Consider the following 18,916-nt stretch of genomic DNA (forward strand, 5'->3'; position numbering starts at 1 on the left):
CTCTATGCTCCCAATACAGGGGGTCCAGGTTCAATCCCTAGTCAGGAAACTAGATCCCACATGCTGCAACTAAGAGTTCACAACATTTTTGTAACTACAAAAAGACCCCGCTAAGGTCCAGCATGGCCAAATAAATTTTTTAAAAGAAAAGAAACCAGCTGACAAAGGAGTCCAAGAAACGCAGTCCCAGACCCAGCATCACAAAGCAGAATATGAAAGGTTAAAGTTGGTAGAAACCTAGCATGTGACCTCAGCTAGATTTGACTTGGAAATCCAGATCAATAGTAGCCTCTTTTTCTCCTCAGCTTCTAGGGCTGTGAGTACTGATCTCAGAGTGCAGGCTGTGCCTTGGAAAGCCTGACCAAAGAATGGCAGAATAAATCAAGCAGGAATAGGTGATTTCCAGCACTCCTCCACCCAGCTTCTAAGTCTCTGGAATTGTAAGATGTAAAAGTAAAGGAATGGATCTCCATCAATTTCCTACCATGTGTAGGAGAAGATTGCCCTGTACGTAAATTTTAGATATTCTTTTAATAAAAAATGTTGTGTTTTGATTATGGCAAGAAGCGCACTTGTTCAGTATAACAGTTACTCCAACAGCTTTGAAGAGGAGACTAGAGGAGGAAAAACCTGGGTAGAAGACAGAGAAGCTCTTGTCAGGAAGGCAAGAGAGGTCAAAATAACATCTTAGAAGTCAAAACAGGAGAGAGTTTCAAGAGCTGGACAAAAATGTCGAATGTCTAATGAATTACCAGGTGATTGATTAGGCTAACATTACTTGTAGCTGAGAAAGTGAAAGTGAACTCACTTAATCGTGTCTGACTCTGCAACCCCATGGACTGTAGCCTACCAGGCTCCTCCGTCCACGGGATTTTCCAGGCAAGAGTACCGGAATGGGTTGCCATTTCCTTCTCTAAATTGTAGCTATTGGTCTTGCTAAATTTTGCAATTAACGATTCATTGTTGATGGGTCCCAAGAACCCAAAAAACCCTTTTAATAAATTCTTTCTGGATTTCCAATTCAAACTGAGGGCAATATTCTTGGTTTATTTACAGTTTGCAGATTTCACTTCTCTTATATGAAAAATCAAAGAATTAAGTTAAAGAGTGATGGAACTTCCCTGGTGATGCAGTGATTGAGACTCCCTGCTTCCATTGCAGGGGACATGGGTTCCATCCCTGGTTGGAGAACTGCGATTCCACATGGCATGGACCAAAAAAAAAAAAAAAAACAGAGTAAGTACCTAATAGATGCTATCACCTAGAGAACACACAAAAACCAAGAACAGGGCTGCTACTTCTCTGAAGGAATTTACATGCCAATCAAGGAGACCTTTATTCAAATTGAGGAGCTCTGCAACTTCAGTCAACTTCAGAGGAAAGTCACACACTTTATTGTATAAAGCAGACATATTGGGAATTAGTGTGTTATTTGTATATTTATTTGGTCGTGCCAGGTCTTATTTGCAGCCCATGGGATCTTTGATCTTCATTACAGCATGTGGGATCTTTAGGCATTTGAACTCTTAGTTGTAGCATGTGAGATCTAGTTCCCTGACCAGGGATTGAACCTGGGCCCCCTGCATTGCAATCATGGAGTCTTAGCCACTGGACCACCAGACGAATCCTGGAAATCATTCTTTCAAAAGATTAAAAAACCACTCGTGAGATCATTTTAAATTTCATACCCTCTGCATTACTTTGCTAGGGTTGCCGTAACATAATACCACACACTGGGTGACTTAAACACAAAAAATGCATTTTCTCACAGTTCTGGAGGCTAGCATTCTAAAATCAAAGTGTCTGCGGGTTTGGTTTCTCCTGAGGCCTCTTTCCTTGGCTTGCAGGTAGCTGCCTTCTCCCAGCATCCTCACCTGACCTTTCCTCTGTGCATCTGTGTTCTAATCTCCTCTTCTTATAAGGAATCAGGCATACTAGATTAGAGTCCACCCTAATGACCTCATGTTAAAGGCCCTAGCTCTAAATACAGTCACATTCAGAGGTACTGGAGGTTAGGGTTCAACATATAAATTTATTGGGATACAATTCAGGCCATAACACTGTGAAAACCAATTCTACATAATGCAGTGATTTGTACAGTCAGTATGATCCATGCATCCTAAGTCACTCAGTTGTGTCCAACTCTTTGTGACCCTATGGACTGTAACCCACCAGGCTCTTCTGTCCACGGGATTCTCCAGGCAAGAATACTGGAGTGGGTTGTCATGCCCTCCTACAGGGGATCTTCCCAACCCAGGGATTGAACCTGCGTTTCTTATGTCTCCTGCATTGGCAGGTGAGTTCTTTACCACTGGCGCCACCTAGGAAGCCTAGGATGATTCATAAAAGCACTAGGTATTATTCTGCATGGATAGTTTTCTAATTCAGCAAAAAAACTTCTTTTTTCACATCACTTCACACCAAAGTATTAAGAAAATTGCCTAGAAGGAAATATCCTCTACCTAATAAATTTGAGCACTTATTACAGTGTTCCTTTCCCTTTCAGTCAAGTGACCTGAATCTTCAGGTCCTGAGTTAATTCCTCTAATTTTCATCCCAATCCACATCCTACAAAGAAGAGCCCCGGGAGTGCATACACTGTTTACTTTGCACAGCCTTGCTTGGCAACAGGATTTGGAGTCTCCCTCATCTTTAAAAGCTCCTTTCCACACCCCTCACAAGGCCGTTTAGGAGAAAACACTTTTCACATATTCTTCTTATGTATCTTAGTAGCTGATTATACCTGTGTGTTTGTTTCCAAAATACTGCCCGTTACAACTTGCATAACTTGGAAACAGGTATATTATGCAAAAGTCTACATTTACATGAAAATTTGTCTCCCTTTTCCTGCAGGCAGCAAGTTGCAATGCCCTGCCCTCCAAGCCCTTCATAGTATTTGAGAGGGCAGGGCAATGGCAGAATGCATACCCATACATTATTGCCATGGCGGAAGAACTGGCTGGTCTTAAGGCTCCCCAAGGGAAATTATGTGTCTTCTACTAGAAGGCAGGGAGGGAACCCTACACCTCTTACTCTAAGAAATTCCTTTGGAGAACTGGATGATGCTGTAACCTGCCATGTAGGATGAGACCATGCCTAGAAACAGTGAAAGCCAAACAAACCTGTAAACAAAAAAATTTTTAATGGCAAATCATGACACTAATTTACGTCAAAAGTGAATGACTGCAGATACTAGCTGCAAATCTAAGAAATCTATCCGTATGTATTCTCAATGTGATACATGTAGCATTTTAGAATTTAGACCTAGGAAGAGCATTCCCCCAACTCCCCGAGAAACTAGGAGACACCGTTTTCTCCAGAGATGTGAACCAAGTGACAGATTTTCCAACCATGATGTCATATCTCATGAGCATACCTGGGAGTGTTTATAGGTTTGCCCAGATATTGATCCTCTCTGCCTCACGTTTGTTGGATCCCAGAGTTAATAGAGCAGGCGCCTCTGTTTTCCATCACATCCCATAAAATAATTATCATGTTCTGTTTGTACTATTATATAACAAGTAAGAAGCCCTGATGTAACTGACCACATTTTCCACTGTTTTTTCCTTGTAGGTCAGGAAGCTCTGAAGTAAGTATGAAGTTTGACTACTAAATTATCATAGAGTTAGGATATTTTTGTTTTATTTCTCCCTTTGTTCTGATTTTCTATTTTACTAATGCTATTTTGCATGTCTTTTGTGCAAATAAAATCCTTATGGAAAAAAAAAAAACAAGATAAATCTTCTATTAGTGATACTAGAGGAGTTGAAATACAAAATACAACTATACAAACATTGCCCTGGCTGCTTTACAGATAAAAGTGAGGATCACCCTAAGAAGAAGTGACCTTTGATGAAAATCCTGCCCTAGACTGCAGTTAAACACATGTTTTTATATTTATTCTCAGCTGTTTCTTCCACATGTTACTCATTATGTTGTTCAGAAATGTATATTTAATGATTCTCAATATCCGATTGATATGTACAGTGCATTTTTGAAAAACACAGTTAACATGTGATGATATACAGCAGTAGAGAGGACTGGCTGAGGGGGGACCTTCTAAGATGGAAAAGTTAAAATCCACAACTGAAAGATTCTCCAAATAATTCCTTCAATTCTATTCTACTATATTCTACCTTCAAAGGATCTTTCTTTTTCACCACAATTTATTATGGATAGCATTACTGACCAAAGTCTTGATATCAAAGAAATGATTGTTAGAAATGGTTCTACCAAGGTGTAGAGACTAAAATATTCCATGACTCCATTTCACCTATTGTTAGTTCACATTAACACTGGGACACTATAAATTTTCTTAACTGCTATGAAGAAGATTAGAATAAATTTAAACTAGAAACATGACCAGCAGTGTAATACATTGCTTATAGCAATTAAATCTCTAATCAAGAGATGCTCAACTATTGGTTTTGAATGCATAAATTAAGCCTATGTAGTTCACTTAAAAAGGAATAATTCACTAATATTTTTCAATATAAGCTAATGTATAATTCCAAAGATCTACTCAGTAAATCTGGATGATTTAATTTAAAGAAAAAAAATGTCTATAAGAGTGGACAGACTACATATTCCTAAGAAAATAGTCCAGAAATACATAGTTTTCTGCCAAATTTCTGTTAAGTCCAGAATAGCAAAGAGCATGAGGTCTGTACTCATTAATGAATGCTTAGAGTTCAATTATTCAATGCTGTGTATTAAAAGAAAATTCATAGAAGTACTACAAAGTTGAAATTCAACAACTTTTAATTTTAATTAGGCCATAAATCTAAATAAAAGAATATTGAGTCAGCAAATAAAGGTAGGTGCCTATTTTAACAAATATATCTCTTTTTTAATATTTATTTTTTGAATTAATGTATTTATTTGGCTGTGCCACGTCTCAGTTGGGAGATCAATCTTCATCGTGGCATTCAGGATCTTTAGCTGTGGAGAGCAAACTCTTAGTTGAGGTTTGTGGGACTTAGTTCCCTGAACAGGGATCAAACCTGGACCCCCTGAATTGGGAATGCAGAGTCTTAGCCACTTGGCCACAAGGGAAGTCCCAATAAATACATATCTTAACCAAAAAGATTCATAACATTTGATTTGCGTTAAGCTCCTTTTCAACTTTTTTTTCCTTTTCAAATTTTGCTTATACTAGTGATGAGAACATAAATCTAGAAATAAGATTTGTAGTCATCACTTTCCTTCCAAATTCCCAAATTAACATTATACCAACCACTAGTGCTCTTTCGGACTTCAGGAAAATTATATAAGTTTTCTAGCCCTTGGTTTTCTAACCTGTATAATGAAAATGATTAATAGTACCTACTTCATATCCCCTCCCCCTGGTGACTCAGACTATATAGTGTCTGCCTGCAATGTGAGGGGGCCCTGGGTTTGATCCCTGGGTCGGGAAGATCCCCTGGAGAAGTAAATAGCAAACCCACTCCTACTCTTGCCTGGAAAGTCTGATGGACGAAGGAACCTGGTAGGCTACAGTCCATGGGGTCACAAAGAGTTGGACATGACTGAGAGACTTCACTTTCACCTACTTCATAAGGTTGTTTTGAAAATTTAGTAAAATTTCACATATGAGGCAATGGCCAAAGGGTGGGGCACAGATTAACTGTCCAGTAAGTGTTAGCTGTTAATGTCATTATTGTGATTATTATTATGATAATGATTTTTAAATCATTATTCTGTCACTATCTTTTACATTTAAAGCCATCTCATCTTTCAGTTTCTTTCAATATTTTCTTAATTCTTCTGCAATTTCAGCCATGAAAACTCTGAGTAATGTCCAAATGATAATGATGATGACAATGACAACAGCCCTGATAATGAAGATAATAAAAATGAAGTCCCAAAAAGCTTGTTATGGGACTTTCTTGGTGGTAGTGGTTAAGAATCCAACTGCCAATGCAGGGAACACAGGTTCCATTCCTGGTCCAGGACGATCCCGCATGCCATGGAACAGCCATGTCCACGCTCTAGAGCCCACTCAGCTACTAAAGCCCACATACCTAAAACCCGTGTTCTGCAACAAGAGAAGCCATTGCAATGAGCAGTCCATGTACCACAATCAAGGCCCAATGCAGCCAAAAATTAATAAAAAATTTTTTAAAGTTTGTTTTGATAGATCATGAAATTTTGGAGAATGTTTATATGGTATTGTTGCCAACAAACTCCAAAATTCTTCCACACAATCTTTGCCCTGTTAGTCCTTCCCACATGATTTCCACAAAGAATGAACATGCACAGGATCCAAGGAAAATGGCAAAAAAAGCTACCATTTTATTATTAAGTGGGCCTGTACTTAAGTTCCATTGTAGAGATCTCTGGTTAGCCAGATTAATAAATGTGACCTGGTGAAAAGGATTACTATAACGGCCATTCTCACCAGTTTAAGTACAAAACTGGGTCCACACCTCAGGGTCTTTCTGTCTTCAGGTTGATCACTTAGTATAGAGAACTAAAGAGATGGGAATGTTTGTAGATGCTAAGAAGGGCAAGGAAGGAGAGTAGGATGGCTCAGATCACCTTAGGAGAAGATCCTTTGAAAGTTTCTATTGCTCTTGCTTCATGGGGTGAAAGAAAGAAGAGAGATTCACAATTAGGCACAGGACCTTTCAATACACCATAACCCATCCACAGGTAGATGTGATCTAACATCATCTAAGACTTGGCTCCAATCAGATTAATGTTCCCTTGGAAGGTTAGTATTTCCTCGGAAGAAAGCATAAGAGATCCTCCTCAACTCTGTTTCCCAAATAGTGAGTGGTTCAATAATACTTTGAGTCTATAACATACCAAAAACATACAAAGAAGTGATAATTACTTAAAAATGTTTGAAAAATAAATTTTGAAGTCTTGACTTTTAAGTACTCCAGGAAACTATGCTTTTAAGAACTAATTAGAAAGACTTAATGTTTCTAAAACTATGATCTTTTCCTGGACACAGAGCTCTGAATAATAGAAATGAATAGATTTTTAAAGGTCTTGTATATTGGCTTAGTTCTCAACTAATCAGTGAAATATGGTATTTAATTATCAATTAACATTTTTATTTACAAAGATGAAAGATTTTCTTGAAATTAAAAAGAAAGAATAAAAGTTGAATTTTTTGGTGAAGTCAGCATACAATACCTGACAGTAGTTAAAAGACTATGAAGATATTAAACAATCAAGTGGAAGAATATCTTCCCATGCACTTGGTCTCTTAAAATCTTCTGGCCCAACCACCTGAGTAACACATAAGTGATTGCTAGCCATATTTATAATTGGAAATTTTAACCTAATAGTTCTATTTTGAACATGAAATGTATTATAGATGTATTATATATATAGATGTATTATAAATACATTTGTAAATATAAATATATAGAAAAATATATAGATGTATTATAAATGTATTCCAGAAGTCTTATAGACTGTAAGGCCTAACCGAAGATTTTCCTTCTTTAATCACAGAGAATAAGAAAAGAAGAGAAACTTACTGACCATTTTTGATTGGTCCTTGTTAGGGTTGAATCACAACAATTTACATTTCATAGACTTCTGGAAATACCAGTTACATTTCAATAGTTCATTTTAAACTACTTATATATCATAAAAGGGAAATCAAATTGGCTTAGACTACCTCATTCATTCACTCATTCAAGATATGACCCTCAAGAATATACCTCAAGTCTATGGGGTGGAGAGTTGTTATATAAGGAGGTAATTAGTGCAGTGTAAATGTAGAAAGAAGGCATTATGGGAGTAGAAAAGAGGGAACAACTCACTCTGCCTGGGGGAAGGAGAAGGAGGTGTGGGAGGGATTCAAGGAAAGATGGAAAGCTGTTTTTAAGTATGACTAAGACAACTAGGTGGACAAGGCAGGGTGTGAGGTGTGGCAGAGGTGGAGGAAACGGCCTTTTAGGTGGAGGAAGAGTCTGTATACATGCATGAAGGCATGACAAGCTATGGTGTGTAGAGGTAGTTAACAATCCTTTTTGTCTGGAAATCATTAGAGAAATGAAAAAAAAAATGCAAGGGAAAGAATAGTGGAAGATGAAGCTAGAAAATTAATCAGTAAACAAGTGGTGAAAATAAGCCATAGAAAGGAGTTTTCTGAAGGGGGAATTACTGGCAATTTACTTAAAGAGTGTCTTCTAAAACAGAAAAAGAAGACTAATAAAAAATGCCATTACAGGAAATTTCCTGCTGGTCTGGTGGTTAGGACACCCCCCCACCTCCCACTGCTTCCATTGCAGGGGGCACAGGTTTGATCCCTGGTCCCAGGTTGGGGAATTAAGGTCCTGTTATTAAAAAACAGTGTGCAGCTGAAATCTGACAACGGAAACAGAGCAAAGGAAATGTTTAGGAGATAAAAAAGGATAGAAAAACAGATTAGATGTTGAGGATGGAGGAGAAGAAATCAATATGAGTCCATAGTATGATTTTAATTAACTAATGGTAGAAATACAGGGGAGACCAAATTAATGGAGAAATCTGTGAATTCAACTTGGTATACACTGAGTTTGAGATGCTTCTGGGACAATAAGATGAAGCTATTCCATTGTCAATGGAGTAAAGGAATCTGTGACCAAGAGAGAGGTTTTGGCAAGAGATAAAGATTTGTAAGTCATTGACATTCATTTGGCAGTCTAGGCTATGGGATTGGAAAAGACAGCCTAGAGAGAAAATGTAGACAGAAGAAAAGTGAATCACTCTCGTTACATAAAAAGTGAGTCATCGGATGGGATATCAGGTCTGTCTACTGATTATGCGTGGGCAGAGCTGGACTGTCCCCCAAAGCAAGGAATGATCTCTTTAGTGCCCCTCTGGCAAGGGTGGAGAAGTTAAGATTCCAGATGTTTTTTCCTTTGAATTCTTCCCATCCTTTCTATCCCTTTTAATTTCATGCTTCTTCATGGTCTACTGGTCCTAGTCCCTCTCACATCTAGTCTTTCTACATAAAGCCTCTTCTTCAATCCATCCACACTGTTTTCAGTCGGTCTTTATAAATATCACTTCCAATCATCATGCTCTCCCCACCCGTACACATACCTCTTAAAATAGGCCAGTAAATACATTTCACACATTTTGCAAGAAAAGGGCAGTGCTTCATAGTGGAAAGAAAGCATTGGAACTAGATCAATCTGAACTCAAATCTCAGTTCATCAGATAGAATCATGTAGGACCATATATAACTTTCATTTTTGTAGGTTAAAAATGGTTGAATATCAGCAGTTCCTATGGTTCAATTCGGGTTTCCCAGGTTGCACTAGTGGTAAAGAACTTGCCTGCCACTGCAGGAGACATAAGAGATGTGGGTTCGATCTCTGGGTTGGGAAGAGCCCCTGGAGGAGGAAATGGCAAGCCACTCCAGTATTCTTGCATGGAGAAGCCCATGGACAGAGGAGCCTGGCAGGTTACAGTCCGAAGGGTTGCAACCAGTCAGAAATGACTGAAGTGACTTAGCATGCACATACACACATGGTTCAGTTTAATAGCTTTGCGAGCCAGGGCTCACTAGCAAGTTAAATTACTCTCTCAGAGCTTAATCCCCATTGTCTCCTGTGTTAACAGAGTCAGGGATCTCCCAAAGATGCACTCCTAGATCAACTTGCTAAATTTGGGAAGCAATGAAACATGGCTTTAAACCAACCTAAGTATCAATTTCTTCTTCCTTGGGAAGAAAAATTCCTTCTTTTAGGTTGAAGCAGAAATGTTAGGAGAGGAGGAGAGAATTTAGGGCCCTCCCAAAGTAATATGATGGATCCATTTGTTCAAGTCTTCCTGTTCCATGATCTGTTACTAATCACCCTATCCTTTCTTCAGTCTTTTATGAGGGGCAGGTTATTTCTTTGGAAACATAAATGTTACTGATTTGGCTGAGTCATATATTATTCAGACCTGAGAACCATCCTCTTTCTTCAATACATTACAATTTTTCCTATTTCTTATATCATTTCTTAGTTTGAATTTCATAGTTGAACTCTCAGAAGTCAACTTCACTTCCAAGCTCTTGAAGATAGCTCACTATGTTCTCATGTACAATTTATATTAGTGGTTCTTAAAAATTTTTTTAAAACAGGAGTTCTGGAGAAAGAGGGTGAGAGAGTGAGGGTAAGAGAAGAGAGAGAGAGATAATATCATGTAAAACACATACAAGGAGTGAATGAGATTAGGAGACAAAGCCACCTGACCCACCTCTCTCTTTCTGTGGTTCCATAAAACATCTAGGGTTCCATAAAACACCATGATCCCTGTAGAGACATCTGAAGATAGTTCAGTTTATCTACCAGATGTATGTATATGTGTGTGCATGTGTGTATGTATGTATGTATATGTATATGTGTTCATGAGTGTTTTCCATAGACCCAAATCAGGAACTGGTAAACAGAATGCACTGATGAAACAATACTTCACCCAATGGCACCTTAAAAAAAATGTTATGATAATCTGGAGAGCTACCAATGATGAAAAAGTTTAACAAATTTAAAGGTTAGAAAACCAGAGTATTATTTAATTTAGAATCTGTACATTGTTATTGTTCATTAAACTTTCCAAAATAGTAAGTCTTTCTAACTTACATTCTGACTACAGCTACTGTTTACTGATCAATGTTAAGTTGTGATACAATTCTTTACTGATGAAGGAATTTATAAATACAGGCTTCCATAGTGGTTCTTCTTATTATTATGTAGGTTATGGGCTTCCTGGGGAACTAGATAAAAGCTATGAATGGTTCTCTGCAAAAAAAAAAAAAAAAATTGCATGGCCAAAAATACTCAAAAAATTTTTTTTATAATTTAAGGAGATGACAAGCCCTTTGAAATCCTTTATAAGTTATTAAGAAGTTCTTTCTATAGTGAGGACAGTCCATTGATTCACTAAACAAGATTTCATGGTAAAAGAGAAAGAAAACAGTTTCTAATTTCACCCTCAAAGATATTGATGCATCAAATGCTGATTTAAAGTTTCAGCTATTGTATCAATAGGATGTTGCTAGGTTATGCTGCATTAACAAACAATCCCCAGTCTCAGGGGTTGAGCACAAAAAAGTCATATTTCTCACTCACCTGTGCAGTGTAGGTTGGTCCTTGTCTTTGGTAATCAGTGTCACTCAGAAACACAGAATGATGGAGCATCACTGTCTAGGCAGTGTTTTCTGATCACTGAGATAGGAAAAGCCAGTGTGATTTACCACACTCTGACTAACAGAGTTTCTGTGTGGAAATGACAAGTAATCTTTCTACTCAAGTTCCATCAGCCAAAGTAAGAGATACTCATGTATAGCTTTAAGAGGTAAAGAAGAGAAGGGTGAGAAGTAAAGATTATTGCTATGGTCTTTGTTTCAAGAGTTGATTGTATGTGTTATTTTTTATTTCTGAACTTCTTTGAACATGATGTATTCTACTTCTTTGTAATCAAAGATGCTAAGTTTTTGAACCTTGATATTCTTTATAAGGCTTCTCATCAAACATTATTTATAATTATACATGGGTTCTATTCAAGTGTTCTTTAAATTATTCTTTTGGGCTATATTCTGATTCAAACCTTACAAAATTGGAAGAGTAATCTCTTAGATTTATGGAACTGGCAACATAAAAACATGCCACCATATTGTGGGTAGAGATGGCATGTTCACTGTCAATTTCTATGAAGTAATTGAGTCGATATGAAACTTATTAATGTTGGGGTGCCTTTCTATCACTCCAATGGTGTGAAGGCACAGGTAAATATTCAACTATCATCTCTTGCTGAAGCCATTCCCGGCCCTCCAATTCTTCCCATAGGACCTTCTACGCTTTTTTGCACTTGTTTCGTTGGCCCATAACTGTCTACATGCCTTTCTGCCCCATTGACTGTAAGCTCATTCATTCATTAAGCAAATATTTATTTTTAATCTACTTTACATTTCTGCTCTTCACATAGGGGCTAGTACAGATGGGAGTTCATAAATGAAAATTAATATGTGTGTGTTCAGTCACCTCTAACTCTTTGTGGCCCTATGGACTGTAGCCCGTCAGGCTCCTCTGTACATTTGATTTTCCAGGCAAGAATACTGACAATGTCATGCCCTCCTCCAGGGAATTTTCCTGACCCAGGGATCAAACCCATATTTCTTATATCTTCTGCATTGGCAGGTGGATTCTTTACCAATAGCACTATCTGTAAAATTGAATTAATGAATAGATTGAAGAATATTGTTATTAGCAGTAGTGTTATTTTTATAGTGGCAACTACTATTTATTGAAAAGAAGTCAGGATCCTTAACTAATTTACTGAGTACTTTTACACATTCTGGGTTTTGTGCTAAATGTTTTACATGTATTATCTTGTGTGTGTGAGCATGCTCAGTCACTCACTCATGTCCTGCTCTTTGCAGCCCCAGGGACTATAGCCAGCCAGGCTCCTCCATCCATGGGATTTTCCAGGAAAGCATACTGGAGTAGGGGTTGCCATTTCCTCCTCGAGGAATCTTTCCAACCCAGAGACTGAGCCTACATCTCCTTTGTCTCCTGCAGTGGCATGAAGTTATCCTCTTCAATCCTATAATAGCTCTAAGAAATAGATATTATTACCCTTATGAGATGACTCCATTCATTGTCTCAGTCACTCTATTTTCAATTGCATCTAATTGGTTTTCACTTCCTTCCTGAGTTTGGGAGTTTGCTATTAGCAGCTTTCCATCTCTTACATCTAGTATGCATTGTGGCCCTCTTCTAACCTCATAGGTTGAAGTTCTAACCCCTAGAAGCTCAGAATGTGAGCTTACTTGGAAATAAGGTTTTTGCAGATGTAATTAGCTAGAACAGATAAAGTTATACCAGTGTAGGTAGGCCCCTTACCTGACAGATGCCCTTATAAAAGCAAGAAATTTGGACACAGACACACAAACTGGGGTAATGCCATGTGAACACTGGGGAATTGGTGACAAAGGAACAGACTGTGCAGTGAAAAATTTGGGGATAACTGTGTTTGTTGTTGTTTGGCCACACCATGCAGCTTGCAGGATCTTACTTCCCTGACCAGCGATTGAACATGGGCCAGGGAAATCCCTAGGGATACTTGTTTTATACTGAAAAGCTTTCATAGAACCATCATTTGTAACAGTTTGCACACAAAAAATATGCTAAAGAGCCTACAATTCAAGTGGAAGTATTGGGAAAACTCATAACATCAGTGTGAGTCAGCTGCTTTTTGCCTCTCGTCAAAGTTGTAAGAGAGTCATGAATTCAGGCTAGCTATAAGAGGTGCTTCTGATTCTAAAGATGTAGTATATTTTAAAAAAAGAAAAGAAAGAAAGAAAGAAAGCTGTAGCCCAGTATTTCTCAAGCCTCTGAATTACGTAATGAGAACTTGGTCATGATGAAACTTATCACTGGCAAGAATCAGATTCTGGATGCTACCCTCCTACTCAGGGCCTCTCTTCCAGAGAGCTTCAATCTGGGGGTAAGTGATGGGTGTGGCTAGAGCGCCAAGGGCAGGAAATTAAAGATCAGAGACTTCAATCGCCGTGTGCCTAGATGATAGGCTTCGCTGTGGTTACCTGGAAACATAAGAAGCATATCAAGGAAACTTCACTGCTAAAAAGAACTTACAGGCTGGTTCACAAAAGCCTGTGATTTTTTTTTTTTTTTTTTTGATCTCTATAGGAACCTCTGGATTCCCAGATCTGCACCAAGAGGAAGCAAGTGTAAATGTTTAGCCTCCTAAGGAGAGCATAGTCCTACTCCCCACTTTAGATACAATCACAGGAAACAGAAATCTCCCAGAAAGAAGAATCAGGGGCTAAAAGATACAATAACCAACTACTTTATAAACTCAAAATGAATTAAAGATATATAAGGCTTGAAACCATAAAACTCCAAGAAAAAAACATTGTCAATACTTCCATTGACATAGATTTTAGCAATATATATATATGTATGTATGTATATATACATATGTATGTGTGTGTGTGTATATATATATTTTTTGCAGGGGGTGGATCTATCTCCTCAGCAAGGGAAACAAAAGCAAAAATAAACAAATGGGACCTAACCAAACTTAGAAGCTTTTATACATCAAAGGAAACCATCAATAAAATGAAAAGGCACCCTACTGAATAAGAGAAGACATTTGAAAATGATATGTCTAATAAAGGGATTAATAGCCAAAGTATGCAAATAACTCATGAAATTCAAAATGAAAAACAAGCAAACAAAAACACATAATTCATTTGAAAAATTGAACAGAAGACCTGAAAAGATATTTTTCCAAGAAGACACAAAGATGACCAACAGACTTATGGAAAGATGCTCAGCATCACTAATCATCAGAGAAATTCAAATCAAAACCACAATGAAATAGGGACTTCCCTGGCAGTCTAGTGGTTAAGACTTCACCTTCCAATGCAGGGGGTGCAGGTTTGATCCCTGGTTGGGAAGTTAAGATCCCACATGCCTCATGGCCAAAAACCAAAACATAAAACAGAAACAAGACTGTAACAAATTCAATTTTAAAAAGTACACACAAGGAGGAGGAGCCAAGATGGCGGAGGACTAGGACGGGGAGACCACTCTCTCCCCTACAAATTCATTGAAAGAACAATTGAATGCTGAGCAAATTTCACAAAACAACTTCTGATCGCTAGCAGAGGACATCAGGCGCCCAGAAAAGCAGCCCATTGTCTTCAAAGGGAGGTAGGACAAAATATAAACGATAAAGAGGGAGACAAAAGAGCTACGCACGGAGACCCGTCCCAGGAAGGGAGTCTTAATAAAGGAAGTTTCCAATCACCAGGAAACCCTCCCACTGGCGGGTCTGGGGGAAGTTTTTGAATCTCAGAAGGCAACCTAACTGGGAGGAAAAATTAAATAAGGCCCACAGATTACGTGCCTAAAAGCAACTCCCAGCAGAAAAGTACCCCAGACGCCCGCACCCGCCACCAAGTGGGGGCTGAACGGAGAGGAGCGGGCGGCATCGCTTAGGGTAAGGACCAGGCTGAAGGCCCTGAGAGCAATCGGAGTGAGCTCTTTTAAACTGTGGGATAGCAAGGGTCAAAATTAACCGGCCCGAACACACTGCCGGCCATTCGCAAAACAAAGGGACTGAGAAACTCCAGAGAAGAGCTAGCCTTTGGCGGACAGGCCCATCCCCGCTGGAGGTAGGAGGCAGGGGGGGGAGGGGAAAGGGGCAAACTCAGCCCCAGAGAAGGCACCCCCTCCCACACTGCAAACAGGCCTCCAGTTTCTATCTAAAGACTTCCTGAGATTCTGGATGGTTGACATCTGCCACCAGGAGGGTCACAGCTAGAGGGCAGCTCCTGAGAACAAACACAAGCCGCAGGCACCAGACCAGCGCACTGAGGAAATTGAGGCTGGGGCCGCGGAGGGGAAAGGGTGCGCTGCACCCGGGGAGAGTGCGCCCGTCAAGCCTCTGGCTGCCTGAGCCGCTCAGGCCGGGGAAGCCACAAAACGCAGGCGCAACCGAATCCGCGCCTTTGTGGAGTACCCGAAAACTGGAACCGCACTCAACGCAGGGCCCGCTCCATATAGAGCTGCCGGGAGCCTGAGCAGTGTAGACGGGGAAAGCACAGACACCCCTGAGTGGGGCAAACCCAGTGTGGCTGCTATCCACACAGAGCGGTACCTGTCTGCAGCGCCCTGCTCTCCCCATAGCAGGACTGAACTGAACTAGCGAACCTAAATAAGAGATCACCTCCGCCCGCCTGTATCAGGGTGGAAATTAGACACTGAAGAGACAGCAAGCAGCAGCCAAATAAACAAAGGGAAGCACTTCAGAAAGGACCGGTGCAACAGATTAAAATCCCTGAAGGTAACACCGACTACACCGGAAGGGGCCTATATATATCGAGAAGTGTAAGCTGGAAAGAGGAGCTATCTGAAATTGAACTGAACCCACACTGACCGGAACAACTCCAGAGAAATTCCCATATTTTTTTATAATTTTTCTCTTTTATTTTCTTTTAAAATTCCCTATTACTTCCCCATTACCTCAACTTTCATTTTCATATATTTTTACGATTTTTTTAATTAGGGAAAAAAATTTTTTTTTCTTGTTTTTTTTTTCTTTTTCTTGTTTATCGCTCCTATTTCCTTTTAAAGTCCTCTAATACTCCTCTATTATTCCTTAATTTTCATTTCCATTTCACTATAACCTTGCAAAAAAAAAAAAGAGAAGCCCTATTTTTAACCCGAACTTACAGATTTCTAAATTTTTTTGTGTGTTTTTGTTTTTAAATATTGTATTTCAAAGAGTCTAACCTCTACGCTAGATTTTTAATCTTTATTTTTCAGTATGTGATATAGATTTTGGACATTTAAGAATCCAATATTCAGTTTCCATTTCTATTCAGGAGTGTGTTGATTACTCTCTCCCACTTTTGACTCTCTGTTTTCTACCTCAGAACACCTCTATTTCCTCCTTTCCCCTTCTCTTCCCAATCCAATTCTGTGAATCTCTGTGGGTGTCTGGGCTACAGAGAACACTTTGGGAACAGATAACTGCGCAGATCTGTATCTCTCCTCTTGAGTCCCCCTTTTTCTCCTCCTGCTCACCTCTATCTCCTTCCTCCCTCTCTTATTCTTCAAGTAACTCTGTGAACCTCTCTGGTTGTCCCTCACGGTGGAGAATCTTTTCACCATTAACCTAGAAGTTTTATTATCAGTGCTGTATAGTTGGAGAAGTCTTGAGACTACTGGAAGAATAAAACTGAAATCCAGAGGCAGGAGACTTAAGCCCAAAACCTGAGAAAACCAGAAAACTCCTGACTACACGGAACATTAAAGTGATAAGAGACCATCCAAAAGCCTCCATACCTACACCAAAACCAACCACCACCCAAGAGCCAATAAGCTCCAGAATAAGACATACCACGCAAATTCTTCAGCAACACAGGAACATAGACCTGAGTGTCAACATACAGCCTGCCCAAAGTCACACCTAACACACAGACCCAGCGCAAAACTCATTACTGGACACTCCATTGCACTCCAGAGAGAAGAAATCCAGTTCCACGCACCAGAACACTGACACAAGCTTCCCTAACCAGGAAACCTTGACAAACCAATCGTCCAACCCCACCCACTGGGTGAAACCTCCACAATAAAAAGGAACCACAGACCACCAGAATACAGAAAGCCCACTCCAGACACAGCAATCTAAACAAGATGAAAAGGCAGAGAAATACCCAACAGGTAAAGGAACATGAAAAATGCCCACCAAGTCAAACAAAAGAGGAGGAGATAGGGAATCTACCTGAAAAAGAATTTAGAATAATGATAATAAAAATGATCCAAAATCTTGAAAACAAAATGGAGTTACAAATAAATAGCCTGGAGACAAAGATTGAGAAGATGCAAGAGATGTTTAACAAGTACCTAGAAGAAATAAAAAAGAGTCAATTAAAAATGAATGATGGAATAAATGAGATCAAAAACACTCTGGAAGGAACCAACAGTAGAATAACAGAGACAGAAGATAGGATAAGTGAGGTAGAAGATAAAATGGTGGAAATAAATGAAGCAGAGAGGAAAAAAGAAAAAAGAATCAAAAGAAATGAGGACAACCTCAGGGACCTCTGGGACAATGCGAAACGCCCCAACATTCGAATCATAGGAGTCCCAGAAGAAGAAGACAAAAAGAAAGGCCATGAGAAGTTACTCGAGGAGATAATAGCTGAAAACTTCCCTAAAATGGGGAAGGAAATAGCCACCCAAGTCCAAGAAACCCAGAGAGTCCCAAACAGGATCAACCCAAGGCGAAACACCCCAAGACACATATTAATCAAATTAACAAAGATCAAACACAAAGAACAAATATTAAAAGCAGCAAGGGGGAAACAACAAATAACACACAAAGGGATTCCCATAAGGATGATAGCTGATCTATCAATAGAAACCCTTCAGGCCAGAAGGGAATGGCAGGACATACTTAGAGTAATGAAAGAGAATAACCTACAACCTAGATTACTGTACCCAGCAAGGATCTCATTCAGATATGAAGGAGAACTCAAAAGCTCTACAGACAAGCAAAAGCTGAGAGAATTCAGCACCACCAAACCAGCTCTTCAACAAATGCTAAAGGATCTTCTCTAGACAGGAAACACAGAAAGGCTGTATAAACGTGAACTCAAAACAACAAAGTAAATGGCAACGGGACCACACCTATCAATAATTACCTTAAATGTAAATGGGTTGAATGCCCCAACCAAAAGACAAAGGCTGGCTAAATGGATACAAAAACAAGACCCCTATATATACTGTCTACAAGAGACCCACCTCAAAACAAGGGACACATACAGACTAAAAGTGAAGGGCTGGAAAAAAATATTTCACGCAAACAGAGACCAAAAGAAAGCAGGAGTCACAATACTCATATCAGATAAAATAGACTTTCAAATAAAGGCTGTGAAAAGAGACAAAGAAGGACACTACATAATGATCAAAGGATCAATCCAAGAAGAAGATATAACAATTATAAATATATATGCACCCAACATAGGAGCACCGCAATATGTAAGGCAAATGCTAATGAGTATGAAAGAAGAAATTAATAGTAACACAATAATAGTGGGAGACTTTAATACCCCACTCACAACTATGGATAGATCAACTAAACAGAAAATTAACAAGGAAACACAAACTTTAAAGGACACAATGGAACAGCTAGACCTAATTGACATCTTTAAGACATTTCACCCCAAAACAATCAACTTCACCTTTTTCTCAAGTGCACACGGAACCTTCTCCAGAATAGATCACATCCTGGGCCATAAATCTAGTCTTGGTAAATTCAAAACAATTGAAATCATTCCAGTCATCTTTTCTGACCACAGTGCAGTAAGATTAGATCTCAATTACAGGAAAAAAATTATTAAAAATTCAAAAATATGGAGACTAAACAACACGCTTCTGAA

General features: G+C 39.0%; 1 long non-coding RNA gene across 1 annotated transcript; it reads left to right on the forward strand.

Moving 5' to 3' along the window:
* Nucleotides 1-2,181: 2,181 nt before the first annotated feature.
* Nucleotides 2,182-6,060, forward strand: LOC139037364 (uncharacterized). Its single transcript, XR_011490140.1, has 3 exons — nt 2,182-2,296; nt 3,574-3,589; nt 5,779-6,060. It is a non-coding gene; the product is annotated as an uncharacterized lncRNA (long non-coding RNA).
* The last annotated feature ends 12,856 nt before the right edge of the window (nt 6,061-18,916 follow it).

Source organism: Odocoileus virginianus, chromosome 11 (genome assembly GCF_023699985.2).
Source record: "Odocoileus virginianus isolate 20LAN1187 ecotype Illinois chromosome 11, Ovbor_1.2, whole genome shotgun sequence".
NCBI lineage: Eukaryota > Metazoa > Chordata > Mammalia > Artiodactyla > Cervidae > Odocoileus > Odocoileus virginianus.